This window comes from Macaca thibetana, chromosome 2 (assembly GCF_024542745.1).
Source record: "Macaca thibetana thibetana isolate TM-01 chromosome 2, ASM2454274v1, whole genome shotgun sequence".
In the NCBI taxonomy this organism is placed as follows: domain Eukaryota; kingdom Metazoa; phylum Chordata; class Mammalia; order Primates; family Cercopithecidae; genus Macaca; species Macaca thibetana.
The window spans coordinates 35,530,077-35,541,710 of record NC_065579.1 but is presented as its reverse complement, the minus strand read 5'-3'; the positions used below and the strand labels follow the sequence as shown (position 1 = coordinate 35,541,710).

At 38.3% G+C, this 11,634-nt stretch overlaps 1 long non-coding RNA gene across 1 annotated transcript; it reads right to left on the bottom strand.

Annotated features, from left to right (window-relative positions):
• Nucleotides 1-443: 443 nt before the first annotated feature.
• LOC126948916 (uncharacterized) lies at nucleotides 444-6,192 on the bottom strand. The gene is made up of 3 exons (XR_007723569.1): nucleotides 6,180-6,192; nucleotides 5,428-5,574; nucleotides 444-4,019 (listed from the first exon to the last, which is right to left on the bottom strand). It is a non-coding gene; the product is annotated as an uncharacterized LOC126948916 (long non-coding RNA).
• Nucleotides 6,193-11,634: the final 5,442 nt, after the last annotated feature.

The window sequence follows — 11,634 nt, the reverse complement described above, 5'->3', positions numbered from 1 at the left end:
AAGTTGGCAGACAGACACATGAAAAGATATTCAGCATCATTAGCCATGAGGGAAACGCAAATTAAAACTACTACACAACTACTTAATTGACTAAAATAAATAATCCTGATACTACTTGATGAGGATTGGAAAGCAACCAGAACTCTCATATGTTACTGGAATGTAAAATAATAACAGCACCGTGGAAACACTCTTGGCAATTTCTTATAAAATTAAATATACATTTACCATATGAGCTAGCAATCCCACTCCTGGGTGTTTCCCCTAAAGAAATGAAACTTTGGCCGGGCGCGGTGGCTCACGCCTGTAATCCTGACACTTTGGGAGGCCGACGTGGGCGGATCACGAGGTCAGGAGATCGAGACCATCCTGGCTAACATGGTGAAACCCCGTCTCTATTAAAAATACAAAAAAAAAAAAATCAGCCAGGCGAGGTGGCAGGCGTTTGTAGTCCCAGCTACTCAGGAGGCTGAGGCAGGAGAATGGCGTGAACCTCGGAGATGGAGCTTGCAGTGAGCGGAGATCGCGCCACTGCACTCCAGCCTGAGTGACAGAGCAAGACTCCATCTCAAAAAAAAAAAAAAAAAACAACAACAACAACTAGATTTTATGTTCACACAAAAATCTATACATAATTGTTTATAGAAGCTGTATTTATAATTGCCCCAAACTGAAAATAACCTAATGTCCTTCAATAGTATACTAGTTCCTATTTCTGCTGTAACAAATTACCACAAATTTAGTAGCTTGAAATAACATACACTTACTATCTTATAGTGTAGCAGGTCAGAAGGCAGAAATGGGTCTCACTGGACTAAAATCAAGGTTTTTTCAGGATTGCATTTCTCTCTGGAGACTCTAGGGAGGAACCAATTTTCTTGCTTTTTCTAGTTTGTAGAGGCTGCCTGCATTCTTTGGCTCATGGCCCCCTTCCACTTTCAAAGTCAGCAGTGGCCAGTTAAGTGTTTATTAAAATGCTGTTTCTTTGGTTCTGAACCTTCTGCCTTACTCTTCTCCATTTAAGAACTCTTATGATTACATTGGCCCACCTGGCTAATACACAATAATTTGCATGTTAAGGTCAGATGATTAGCAATCTTAATTCCATCTATAACCTTAATTCCCTCTTGCCATATAACATAATATATTCACAGGTTCTGGGGAAAAGGATGTAGACATCTTTAGGGGGCTATTAATCTGTCTACCACAAATAGGCAAATGAATAAACAAATGGCTATACCTCCATACAATGAAATCCTATACAAATCCTATCCTATAAAATTCTATACATCTATACAACAAAATCTGTAATGAAAAGGAATAAACTTTTGATACACAACTTGGATGGATCTCAAAGGCATTATATAAAGTAAATGAAGCCCATCTCAAAAGATTATATATACTATATGAGCCTATTTATAGGACATTATCAAAAACATAAAATTATAGTGATGGAGAACAGATGATGGGATAGAGACGGGGGAAGGTATAATTACAAGATGATAGCACAAGGAATTCTTTAGTGTGATGGAACTGTTCTGCATGTTGATTATGGTGGGGTGGGTTACATGAAACTATACATTTGTTAAAAATCAAAGACTTGTAACTTCATGTGGGAAGAAAGTCAATTTTATCAATGATAATTTTAAAAATAAAATTTCCAAGTCATACAACTGTATGCTTAACATACACACACACATACACATACACACACACACAACACACACACACAACACACACACACACACACAGGCTCACTATGGTGCTAAACAGTATTAAGGAATAGGAAAACTGACCAAAGAGGTTACATCAGACTCTAGCACTTTGGCAGTGAATTGAAAAAATTTTTCCAAGTTCTCATCAAAGCTTCCCTGAAACTATTTTCTCACCTTAAAATAAGGATAATATTAACCTTACTGGGTTATTAAGATTAGATGACAATGTGTATGTAAATATTCTGACACATAAAAGGATGCTCAGTTGTGTTTTTGTTTTTACCAACCTGTTGGTGTGTCTGGACTCTCCTGTCTTCTTTTTCTCACAGACAGAACTTCAGGGTCTGGAAAAACCTAATGCTATGAGTGGAGAGACAAATCTTTTAAGGAGAGATAGGTAGGATCACACAAGCTACTGAAGACTCTCCTGAGATGTGATAGCTCCCAGCAAATACATTATGTAAGGTCTATCTATGATATATATTTTATTCCTATTTTCCAACATAAATGCAGTCAAGCATTTTCATCATCTTTACAGATATCTTCCTTGCCTTCCTCTAATCATACCCCCAGCATCTTATCCCTATACTTCCTCCATGGACCTCATAAATGGCTAATGAGGTAGACTATAATGGAATGGTCATCCATATATGTATTCCTTTGTTCAAACATCACTTACCAAGTATGTCCAATTGCTAGGATTTGAGCTCAACCCCGGAAATACAAACGCAGATCAGCCTCCATCCAAGCCCTTGAAGTGTTCACAGTCTAATTGTTGAGTGTCGCAAGACATGAGATTGGTGGTGGAGGCAGGAGGTGGTAGAGTCTATCACTTTAGATGTTAAAATAGATGAGTTTTCAGTTTAAACTTTGAGAGCTACAGAAAGCTACTCCAACCAGAAATCCAAAAGAATTGAGTGGGAAACAGCATCCAACAAGGGAGACTACCAAAGAGTGAAATAAAAATACATCTGAGAACAGGTGGGAACTAAAAATATTAAATAAAAATGAGCATCTTTCCTTCTAGACTCAATGCAGTTTGCACTTGTCTTGCTCACAGAGTGTGAGGACTGTTGTCTACTTGGCAAATGAAAATTTGTAAAAGGACTTGGGTTTCTCATGGAGAAAAAAAAACAGTGTTATATATAAGCCTAATGAAAATAATTATCAAGTGGCTACAACTGATGAGTTATGTTATTAATCACACTGAGGTCTAATATTAGCATAGAATTAGAAATGACTTCAGAAAATTTCAAATCTGCCACACTTTGCCTATTTGCTCCCAGTGACAATGATCATGCATAATGAGGCATATATTTGAAAGTCTTTCTGTAACCCTGTCTTTCCCAGCTTACTGAGATTAGATGACTCTCTTAAATTGGCCTTCAAACAGCAGACCTTTATAAATATGAGTAATCATGGAAAAAGTGAAGAATAACTGTTTTTCTCTACCTGGCATCTAAAATGTTGAATCAGGGATTTCTGAGATCTGATCTCGGCCTATTTTGAAATACTAAACGATGAAATAAAGACCTCCTTAGAATATATAATACACTATTATTTACTATATTGCATTATTATTCACTATATGTTGCATAGTGCACAATATATCTCAAAGAAAACAAGTGTATGTATCCTATCTAATCATATTTGAAGTGATGTACGTTAATTAGCTCGATGTAATTATTCCACATTGTATTCATAAGTCAAAACTTCACTTTGTGCCCCATAAACACATGCAAGAATTTATGAATTTACAGTTAGAAAAAGAACACTTTTTACAAGATTTCCTTGGATTACATTTGACAGTGATTTTTTACTCATAAGCTGTTATCCTTTTTTTGCCCTATGTCTTTTACTCACCATCGTTATCATACTGATTAGAGAGAGAAAGTTTTTTTTTTTTTTTTTTGGTCAGTAGAAGGTGATTTATTGGCAAATTTAGAAGCATGTAGCAGCAAGACAGATAGATCTCTGCACTGTTACCCCCCAGACTCAGCGCTTACATACCATACAGAAAGAGCATATGTGCTTCAGAAGGAATGTGTAGGATCACTGAAATTGACTCCTCAGGGAAAGGCAAGAATGCTATGTGCCTCATAGCCCATAATTTGCCAAAATACAGGACTTAGGTAAGTACATGTTTATGATAACATCAAGGTTGTCTTGGCTTACACAAGCAACAGTAAATAAAGTCAAAATCTTAGAGGCATTCCTGGGCCTGGGGTTAGTCAGAAGTCAACATGGCAGATTAGCATCCAACATGAAGTGGCATTATCCTGTGTAATGTCCAGTGCTGTACATTTGATTAGGAGGGAGTAAATGAGATTGAGCCCTGGGAGCAATAGTAGAAGGACACCCAATAGCCCAAAGATGGAAGAAGCACAAGTGTTCATTGATGGAAGAATGGATAAACAGAATGTGGTCTAAACATACCATGAAATATTCTCCAAACTTAAAAGGGGAGGAAGTTCTGACACATGCTACAACATGGATGAATCTTGAAGACATCATACAAGTGAAGTAAGCCAGGCAGAGAAGGATAAATGCTGTATGATTCCACTCATATGAGGTACCTAGAGTAGTCAAACTGATAGAGAAAGTAGAATGGTGGCTGCCAGGAGCTGTGGGGTTGGGAAGATGGGAAGTTGTTTAATGGGTACAGAGTTTCAGATCTGCAAGATGAAAGAGTTCTAGTGATAGATGGTGGTGATGGTTTGCACAAAAATGCGAATGTATTTTACACTACTAACTGCACATTTAAACATGCTTAAGATAGCAAATTTTTATTTGTGTATTTTACCAGAATTTAACAGGAAAACAAACAAACAAACAAACAAACAAACAAAAAACGGTTTCTTTCTAAAGAGTAGTAGGACAAAACAAGGTGAGAATGGTCTCATGAACTTCCCATCTTCCCATCGCCACAACTTCTAGCAACTACCATTCTACTTTCTCTATCAGTTTGACTACTCTAGGTACCTCATATGAGTGGAATCATACAGCATTTATCCTTCTCTGCCTGGCTTACTTCACTTGTATGATGTCCTCAAGGTTCATCCATGTTGTAGCATGTGTCAGAATTTCCTCCCCTTTTAAGGCTGGATAATATTTCATGGTATGTTTAGACCACATTCTGTTTATCCATTATTCCATCAATGAACACTTGTGCTCCTTCCAACTTTGGGCTATTGGGTGTCCTTCTACTATTGCTCCCAGGGCTCAATCTCATTTACTCCCTCCTAATCAAATGTACAATGTTGGACACTATGCAGGATAATGCCACTTCATCTCGGATGCTAATCCGAGAGTGGTCTCATGAAAGTCTCATGAAATAATGGTCTCTTGGGAACTCTGTGTACGAAGAACACAGATTCTGCTCATGGGCAGAGACCCAGATGAGATCTCTCTTGGAGTGGATCAGACTAAGGATCTCCATGATTCAACTGACTCCCCTGGCACAGCCACAGTCTCACCACCAGCCCGCCAGCCCCAAGAACTGGGTTTTGTGGGATGGAACTTGGAAAGCTACCAACATTTTGAAACTTGTTATCTTTTAAAAAATCAGTAGAAATGTTTTTTTCAGTCCAGCCAAAGGAACATAGTGTTTCTAGAAGGAAGGATTAATTGAATGCTGCTAAGAAAAAGATGAAATGAGGAATGAAAACATCAGTGGGACTAATGAACAGGGGCATTACTGCTGAAATAATACAATGTCTTTAAGATGTAGAAGTGGGGTTGAAATCACATTGAAGTAGGTGACATTCTCTTCTTCCTTATCCAGAAATTAGTTGGTTGTGGAGATTATCAGTCCGATCTACTCCAAGAGAGATCCCAGCTGGGTCCAGTCTGTGCTCCCCTGGGATCGTTCACCATGGCTAGAAGTTAAAATCAGATTACATATTTGCCAGATCAGCACAACAAACTCATCCTCTTCCTACTTCTCGTTTTTTCTCTCCTCGTCTTCATTCTCTGCTGCTGCTGTCTGTTTTCTTTTCCCACCATTGTATTTATTTTCATGTCCTCTCTTTTGTGGTTATCATCCTTGGCCTTGGAATTAAAGAATGACTTGGAGAAGAACTGAGTGGGAAGGAGGGAGGTGTAGAAGCATAGGCCATTCTGACTCTGTATACATTCTTGCACAGATTTAGTTTCTATCCTTGGCAAACTATTTAATATTCCAAAAGGCAACAGAAGAGACTCAGCTGAGATCTCTCTTGGAGTGGATCAGACTAAGGATCTCCACCATTCAACTGACTCCCCTGGCACAGCCACAGTCTTACCACCAGCCTGCCAGCCCTGAGAATTGGATTTTGTGGGATGGAACTTGGAAAACTACCAACGTTTTGAAACTTGTTACCTTTTAAAAAATCAGTTTTTTTCTGTTCAGTTCTCAATGATTTGCGGGTTGGGCCTTCATATATTGAAGTAAAACCCAGTAGGGTTCAGAGATTATAAACAAACCTGGTGCCAGCATTTTGGTTCACCTTACACAATGCTCATCCTGCCAACTGCCCTGGTCCATCCCCCTTGTGCCTCCTGGTGAGCCTCTTATCTCACTCTCAGTCCAGCTGAATCCAACTTTCTGCCACAAAAAGTTTCTGAGCAAGTTCTCAAATTCCTCCTGCAGACTCTGACAACACACACACATCCAAGCACATTATTTAGGATTTAACTGTGCAAAGATACATCTATTAACGTGTCAGATGTGGTCCAACAAGGCACAAGGGAGGAATAAGTAACAGAGAAGGAATGGGGATGTATTCTAGAAAGTCACAATGGTGGGAATGAGGGATATTTCAGAGCAAAAATTTAATTATATACTTAACATATATAACCTTTTACAGTCACATTTTTTAAAAGGTTAATTTATATTGACTAAGACAAAGCAATGCTGTGTGTTGCTATGGTAGCACACAGATTCTGCTCATGGGCACCAGGACCTCACTTTTATTTCTGGAATAAGAATCAATTTCATCCTCAGCTGAGACATCTAATTCCCAATATCTAGGCCTTGAAATCTATGAAATGCACAAATGCATCAAATTAATTAAGAAATATTTTAAGATATTACTTAAGAATATCTACTAATTACCACTGCTAAGCTAACAGTAATCCATTTCAAACAGCTATTGTGGTAGACAGAGGATTCAGGTGGCAGATGAGAGGCAAGACTAGCTTGCAGTTCCCACTTAGATGGACAGAGCAGCATGTGGGGACTCACATTGTGAATTTTGTCCCAAGAACTACCACAGGAACATACCAGAAAGCCGAGAGAATCCACAGACCCTTTAAAGGAACTGGATCACTTCTGTGGGTTCCCTGAGATACTGAAAACCTCTTAGTCGGCTTGCTTTCTCAATGGAGAGGCTCACGGTCTGGGGCAAGTTCTCGGCCCTGGTCACTGGCTGCCTGGAAATAGACTTGGTGCTGTTGTGGGGGCTCAGTGAGAATGAGACCAGACTTTAGGACTGTAGGCTATGTGGGAGCAGGGTGAGGCCTGTGACTGCTGGCTTTCCTCCACTTCCCTGGCAACCTGTATGACTCAGCAGAGGCAGCCATAATCTCCCTGGGAATATAACTCCATTGGACTGGGAACCACACCCCCATTGCCCACAGCAGCTGCAGCAAGACCTACCCAAGGAGAGGTTGAGCTCAGACACATCTATCCCTGCCCCTACCTGGAGGTCTTTCTCTACCTTCCCTGATAGCCAAAGACAAAGGTCATAATCTCTTGGGAGCTCTATGGGCCTGCCCACTGCCTGAGAAACCTGATCACTTGATCAGGTGTCCGTAAGGCAAGTTTGAATCCTCCCTATAGCATGGCAACTGACGTGCTCTTGAAAGCGCCACCTCCTAGCTGGAGGACAACCAACACAAAACCAGTGCACTAAACAAAAACGTAACCAAGGACTCACAGAGTCCACTTCCCTCCCCTGCTACCTCCACCAGAGCAGGTCCTGGTACCCACGGCTGCAAGACCTGAAGAAAGATTACATCACAGGACTCTTCGCAGACACTTCCCAGTACTAATCTGGACCCTCATAGTTCCACTGGGTGGCTAGACCCAAAAGAACAAAAACAATTACTACAGTTCAGCTCTCAGGAAGCTCCATTCCTAGAGGAAGGGGGAGAACACCATATCAAGGGAGCAGCCATGAGACAAAAGAATCTGAACAGCAGCCCTTGAATCCCAGATCTTCCCTCTGACATAGACTACCCAAATGAGAAGGAGCCAGAAAAACAATTTTGTTAATATGAGAAAACAAGGTTCTTCAACACCCCCAAAAGATCATACCAGCTCACCAGCAATGGATCCAAACCAAGACAAAATCTCGAATTGCCACAAAAATAACTCAGAAGATCAATTGTTAAGCTAATCAAGGAGGCACCAGAGAAAGGTGAAGTCCAACTTAAAGAAATCAAAAACATGAAACAGGATATGAAATAAAAATTCTCCAGTGAAATAGATAGCATAAATAAAAAACAATCACAACTTCTGGAAATCAAGGACACACTTAGAGAAATGCAAAATACACTGAAAAGTCTCAGCAACAGAATCAAACAAGCAGAAGAAAGAACTTCAGAGACAGAATACAAGACTTTCAAATTAACCCAATCCATCAAAGACAAAGAAATAAGAATTTTAAAAAATGAACAAAGCCTCCAAGAAGTTAGGGACTATGTTAAATGTCCAAACCTAAGAATAATTAGTGTTCCCAAGGAAGAAGAGAAATCTAAAAGTTTGGAAAACGTAGTTGAGAGAATAATTGAGGAAACCTTCCTTGGCCTTGCTAGAGATCTACACATCCAAATACAAGAAGCTCAAAGAACACCTGGGAAATTCATTGCAAAAAGATAATCACATAAGCACGTAGTCATCAGGTTACCTAAAGTCAAGACGAAGGAAAGAATCTTAAGAGCTGTGAGGCAAAAGCATCAGGTTACCTATAAAGGAAAGCCTATCAGATTTATAGAAGATTTCTCAGCAGAAACCCGACAAGCTAGAAAGGATTGGGGGTCCTATTTTTAGCCTCCTTAAACAATTATCAGCCAAGAATTTGTATTCAGTGAAACTAAGCTTAATAAATGAAGGAAAGATGCAATCTTTTCCAGACAAACACAGAGAATTTGCCACTGCCAAGCCAGCACTACAAGAACTGCTAAAAGGATCTCTAAATCTTGAAACAAATCCTCAAAATATACCAAAATAGAGCCTTCTTAAAGCATAAACCTCACAGGACCTATATAACAATAACGCAATGAAAACAAACCCAAGGTATTCAGGCAACAAATAGCATGATGAATAGAATTGTACCTCACATCTCAATACTAACATAATGAGCTAACTGCTCCATTTAAAAGATACAGAATGGCAGAATGCATAAGAATTCACCAACCAAGTTTCTGCTGTCTTTAGGAGACTCACTTAACACAGAAGGACTCACATAAACTTAAGGTAAAGGGGTGGAAAAAGATATTCCACGCAAATGAACACCAAAAATTAGCAGGAGTAACTATTCTTATATCAGACAAAACACACTTTAAACAACAGCACATAAAAAAGACAAAGAGGGACATTATATAATGATAAAAGGACTAGTCCAACAGGAAAGCATCACAATTCTACCTGTATATGCAACTAGCACTGGAGCTCCCAAATTTATAAAACAATTATTAATAGACCTAAGAAAGAAGACAGACAACACCACAATAATAGTGGGAGGTTTCAGTACTCCACTGACAGCTCTAGACAAGTCATCAAGATAGAAAGTCAACAAAGAAACGATGGACTTAAACTATACCCTACAATAAATAGACTTAACAGATATTTTCAGAGCATTCTACCCAACAACTGCAGAATACACATGCTATTCATCAGCACATGGAACATTCTCCAAGATAGTCCATATGATAGGCCACAAAACAAGACTCAGTAAATTTAAGAAAATTGAAACCATATCAAGTACTCTTTCAGACTACAGTGTAATAAAATTGGAAATCAACTCCAAAAGGAACCCTCAAAACCATGCAAATACATGAAAATTAAATAACTTCTTCCTGAATCATTGGGTCAACAATGAAATCAAGATGAAAATTAAAAAATTCTTTGAACTGAACAATAATGGTGACACAACCTATCAAAACCTCTGGGATACGGCAAAAGTTGTGCTAAGAGGAAAGTTCATAGCATTAAATGCCCATATCAAAAAGTCTGAAACAGCACAAATAGACAATCTAAGGTCACACTTCACAGAACTGGAGAAACAAGAACAAACCAAATCCAAACCCAGCAGAAAAAAAGAAGTAATGAAGATCACAGCAGAACTAAATGAAATTGAAACAAAAAAATAGAAAAGATTTAAATGAAAACAAAAAGTTGGTTCTTTGAAAAGATAAATAAAATTGATAGACCATTAGCAAGATTAACCGAGAAAAGAAAAGAGAATATTCAAATAAGCTCAATTAGAAATGAAACGGGAGATATTACAACTGATACCACAGAAATGCAAAAGATTATTCAAGGCGACTATGAACACCATTACACATATAAACTAGAAAACGTAGAGGAGATGGATAAACCTGGAAATATACAATTCTCCTACATTAAACCAGGAAGATATAAAATCTATGAGCAGATAAATAACAAGCAACAAGATTGAAATGGTAATTTTAAAAATTGACAACAAAAAAATGTCCAGAACCAGACAGATTCACAGCTGAGTTCTATCAGACATTTAAAGAAGAATTGGTACTAATTCTATTGACACTATTCTGAAAGATAAAGAGGGAATCCTCTCTAAATCATTCTATGAAGCCAGTACCACCCTAATTCCAAAATCAGGAAAGAACATAACAAAAAAAAAGAAAACTACAGCCAAATATCCCTGATGAACATACATGCAAAATTCCTCAACAAAATACTAGCAAACCGAATCCAACAGCATATCAAAAAGATAACCCACCATGATTAAATGGGTTTCATACCAGGGATGCAGGGATGGTTTAATATGTATAAGTCAATAAATGTGACACACTATGTAAACAGAATTAAAAACAAAAAACATCATCTCAATAGACACAGAAAAGCATTTGACAAAATCCAGCATCCCTTTATGATTAAAACCCTCAGCAAAATCAGCACAGAAGGGGCATATCTTAAAGTAATAAAAGCCATCCACAAAAAACCCACAGCCAGCATTATGCTTAACAGGAAAAAGTTGAAAACATTCACCCTAAGAACTGGAACAAGACAAGGATGCCCACTTTGACCACTTCTATTCAACATAGTACTGGAAGTCCTAGCCAGAACAATCAGACAAAAGAAAGAAACAAAGGGCATCCAAGTCCGTAAAGAGGAAGTCAAACTGTCACTGTTTGCTGATGATATGATTGTATATCTAGAAAACCCTGAAGACTCATCCAAAAAGCTTCTAGAACTGGTAAATGAACCCAGTAAAGTTTCAGGATACAAAATTCATGTACATAAATCAGTAGCTCTGCTATATACCAACAGCGACCAAGCTGAGAATCCAATCAAAAACTCAACCCTTTTCATAATAGCTCCAAAAAAAAAAAAAGAATAGATTGGAATATACCTAACCAAGGACGTTAAAGACCTCTGCAAGGAAAACTACAAAACATTGCTGAAAGAAATCATAGATAACACAAACAAAGAGAAACACATCCCATGCTCATGGATGGGTAGAATCAATATTGTGAAAATAACCATAATGCCAAATGTAATCTACAAATTCAATGCAGTTCCCATCAAAATACCACCATCATTCTTCACAAAACTAGAAAACACAATCCTAAAATACATCTGAAGCCAAAAAAGTGCCCACATAGCCAAGGCAAGACTAAGCAAAAAGAACAAATTTGGAGGCATCACATTATTTGACTTCAAACTATACTA